This window comes from Colias philodice, chromosome 21 (genome assembly GCF_061535455.1).
Source record: "Colias philodice isolate Cphi_HAF_F1 chromosome 21, ilColPhil1 Martin Lab GWU primary, whole genome shotgun sequence".
Classification (NCBI taxonomy): Eukaryota; Metazoa; Arthropoda; class Insecta; order Lepidoptera; family Pieridae; genus Colias; species Colias philodice.
Window position 1 is genome coordinate 9,298,126 of NC_143106.1, and position 4,567 is coordinate 9,302,692.

The 4,567-nt window shown below is 37.6% G+C and overlaps 1 pseudogene; it reads left to right on the forward strand.

Annotated features, from left to right (window-relative positions):
* The first annotated feature begins 3,074 nt into the window (after positions 1-3,074).
* On the forward strand, positions 3,075-4,154 carry LOC149479111 (uncharacterized; annotated as a pseudogene).
* The last annotated feature ends 413 nt before the right edge of the window (positions 4,155-4,567 follow it).

The window sequence follows — 4,567 nt, forward strand, 5'->3', positions numbered from 1 at the left end:
TCTTTATAATATTAGTATAGATATGTAATCGTAATTGTAAAAAGTAAAGTAGTTTTTATTTAATACTTTTTAGTGTATTTTTCAACACGAATCAAACGAGCTCAACCTCGATAAAGTTGAGTCAATATATTACTAAGTTCCTATGGCCACCTTCCGATTCCATCATCAAATCAGCTCTATCTCATAATAATGTTTCATCGCTATCCAATTTACATGCGTATACAAAATTTCAGCTCAATCGGTTTCCTGGAAATGAATCAAAGTTACTTGCTACATTTCAATTAAGTCATCGAGACCAGACAAAAATGCTCATAAAATAAAAACTACTGGGCTTATCCGAATAAAATTTATGGGACCGATTCCGCATCAAAAAAAAAAAGAATCACGTAAACCGGTTCAGAAACCTCGGAGTAATCGGTGCATACATAAAAAAATATACCGGCCGAATTGATAACCTCCTCCTTTTTTTTGAAGTCGGTTAAAACTACTGTGTACGAGAATAAATACGTTGACATAAATACGTATTATCGCTACGCCGGTTACGCGGCAACTGGCCGGCGGCCGCCGACAGGCAACATTTTTGTCGCCGTGCGCGCACTTGCATTGAAACCAATAGATAGGGCGACAGTTGCGTCGCGGGCTTGTCTCCGAACCCGCGGACAAAAAAGTCTCCCGGGAGTTGCGTCGCTACGTACGCGCACTTTCATACTAGCCCATGGGTGGAGAGACAAAATAGTTGCGGAGACAAAATAGTTGCGGAGACAAAGTTGCTCGTGCGCGCTCGCTCTTAAACAGATTATTAAAACAATTAAAATAAAAATACCTCCATAATAAAAAAATAACCGCCAAAAACGTTCTAGAATCATTCAAACGTTCCGTTTTTGAATTCAAACGTTATCATAACGGTTAACCCTCCACGCACATGGAGGTAAATACGTTGCACTAAAACTTTTGTTTTTTTTTTCGGGAATATACCAGAGTTCATTGAAAAATAATCCAAAGCGTACAGGTTAAAAATACGAGTCCTCTGATACTCGCATCTCGACATCGGTCGTTCATTTTTGATGAGGAATCTTTTGATATCCTCCCCCCACCTCCCTGACTCAGATAATGCGCTTTACATACTGCGAAAAAGGTTAAAAAACAAGCAAATATATAATTTTTTATTGTGGTATATAAAAATAAAGGTACTTTTTTTGCGAGTGTTTGTGTGTAAGTTTGTAGAGTTTATAAAATCAGACCTAAAGCTAAAAATCAAATAACCAAATATTTATTGAATACTTCCTTATTGATCTTTATACGAAAAAATGTAAGGAATATACGTTGGTTATAAATTAACGAAGATATTATATGAAAGACAAGATAATAATTAGGTAACGAATATTTTTTTATTCATGTTTATTCATGTAATTATAGTCATTGTTTTAGGTTAAAACATCCTTTCCACTCGTCAATATTTAATCTGAATTTAGTCTATCCCTGTTCCATGTATATAAATGTCTGTCATTCTCTACATCCGTGTGTCACGCAATAAAACCCCACTCGGCGGTCTGTCCGTATTGAAATTTTTGAATATGCCAACACTCGAGGATTCAACACTCGAGTGTATCCCAAAATTTTCGGCGTAATTATACAGTCGAGAGGATCTCGATTTTAGTTCACCGATATTATGTTTTGCCAACCGCCTTTTTGCTGTTTTGACCGTTGAAAAGGCATATTGCTATGCCGTGTTGTTTCTATGTTTTCGTTTTAAATTCTTATTCATAAATACATACTACATATACAGTACCTATGGGCTATGTCTTGATAGTTTTAAGTAGATGGACTCAACGTTCGATGACATACAGTACACCAAAGAATCTTTGTCTCTGATTTAATTAAAATCTACTATTAATACAAATTAAATAAGAAACATTAGATGCAAAACTAAACATAAAATACTTTCAATAATAATTTATAACATTCTTTTTCATTTCTCTATAAACAATCTTGGCTGTATAGCATATTTCCTGTGCCTCTTGACACATCGATGCGGCATTTTACAAAATGGCGGGGATCGGGCGGGAAAACAAAATTTAAAATTAAAGAAAACAATATCGAGTGTGCATATTCTATACAACGTTCGGATACTTTACGACCGCACTGGGAAATGTGACATTGCTTTTCCAGAGAAATAGGAATCTATTTTGTTGACGGCGTTATTTATACTACTTGTAATGTGGTGCTTGCAAATTTGTATGTGTTTGCCTTAGGTAGAATATTTTAATTATTAAATACACGGAACATATTATATACACGGAAAAAGCACGAGTGAGAGTTAGATCTCCTATTGCCTATGCTTTTCTACATAGTTTCATTAATATCCGTTCAGTAGTTTTCGCGTGATAGAGCTTAAAATATCATTTCATACAAAAATTCACATTGATGTCAAACTTAACGAATTAAACGACGCAAACATAATAATATTATGCTACTGCATAGATACTTCTAAATGTACTAGTATTTATTAAATTTAACTTAAAAAATAATTACCTACCTATTCATTACAATTAATTTACGAATCAGATTGTGTTTAGCATTTATAAGCCCCTTGCTTAAATAATATTTCTGTGGACTTAATGTGATCTCAAAGGAAATATGTAATTCATACAATTAAAATTACCATAAGACAAAAATACACTACCAAAAGTGAACACTTAAAAAGCTCTAAATAAATTATCTCAAACAAACAAAAAATAACGAAAATCAATTTTTCCTTCCGATAGATTCTTTCCCCACGAAGGGCTCTCAACTCAAGGGCAGGTCAGCTCTTGAATGGAAATTCAAAATCAATGTCAAATATGTTATCTTCTTGGGTTTAAGGAGCTCTTATGTAGGATAAAATTAAATAAAAGAAGATTTTCTGTAAGAAAAACGTATGGCAAAGTACGGACTTTTGATTATGTTTCATTTGTTATTTTTATAACGTTTGTCCCTATTATAATAGGTAGTAGTTCAACAGTAGGTAGGTACATCATTATATTCCTTCTGTTTTATATCACTACATAGTATTATAATGGACTAATGGACGAGGTTAGCATCATGCAAATCTGCAAAACTAACTTTAACGAGGAGGAAATCAGCAGTGGCAAGGTGCTACTCTACCAAACGCTGGACAAGATTGCCACGATGCCGTCCCGCCGCAGGAACGGGGGTGAAAAATGTATACAGGACATCATCAGCCTATTGAAGGTGACTGATCCCGATGACGTGCCCGATTTCGTCGCAAAGGAGTTGCATAAACTTCCACCGGTGGGATTCGATCACGTCGATGTTACGAGGCTCCTTAAGGACATCACATTCCTTAAGGCGAGTCTGGCCGAGGTACACACCAAGTTGGAGGCTTCAGAGAAGACCATCTCCGATTTACGAGTCGAGTTAGCGACATATCGCGATGCGCATGCAATATGTAGGTCACCCGTGCCGTCATATGTGAATGCACGACGCGGAGCGCAAAATGCATACGTCGGCATTTTAACCGCTGATGTTGTCGTGTCGCCGACCGCCGATGACCCGAGTGATGCCCCGCGCCCCGCTCCCGTTACCTCTCCCCCGGAGAAGACATCGCATGTCACGTTGCCAGCTGCTCCTCAACGTGACTACGCCGCCTCAGCCGCAAAAATGACTGCGACCCCAAAACAATCAAAAGGAGTAAACGCACCCGTGCGGAAAAGTTTACCTTCAAAAACGAAGGGCGTCGACGAGGATGGCTTCACAAAAGTACATAAGAAAAGGAAGCTGACTCGTCAGAACAAGTGTGGCACCGCAACGAGGTATCCAAACTTGCGGATGCGCGCAGAGGTGCCGACGACGCCGCTCTACGTGTCTCGTGTGCACTAAGTACTGTACCAAGACTGAAGATGTTGTCGAGTACTTGCATGCGAAGACAGGTTTGAGTCTGCGAGTGGAACGGCTGGAGTCTCACCATAAAGTGAGCTTCAACTCCTTCGTGGTGAGAGTGCCGACCGCCAAGCTGAGCGTCTACATGGACGAAGGGTTTTGGCCGCAGGGAGTTGTGTTTCGCCGCTTCCGCGGACGGATACCCGGCCCCCCGGAATCGCGTCACACGCCGAAGACATAGCGTGTATTAATTTAGTATTTAAGTAGTTTTAAGTTCATATGGGCCGTAGTTTTAAAGTTATATAAAACTATAACTACATTTGTTGTTATAACTATAACTACCTTTAACTGTAACTACATTTGTTGCCTGAAATAAACAAATAAATAAATAATATAAAAAAAAAATAAATAAAACAAAGGTTCTGTTTATCATACATATGCATGCTTAAATCTTTAAAACTATGCAACGGATTTTTACGCGGTTTTTTATAGATAGAGTGATTCAAGAAAAAGGTATATAATTTGTTAATTATTCTACAAAGCGGGCGAATCCGCGCGGAAAACTAGTAATACGAATAAAATATTAATATACATTATTGATTGCTTCCATTTGTTTTACAGATTTTACATTACAAACAGTAAAAAAACTGATGATCTCTGTCAATTCTCGAACGTTCTAGCATCTATA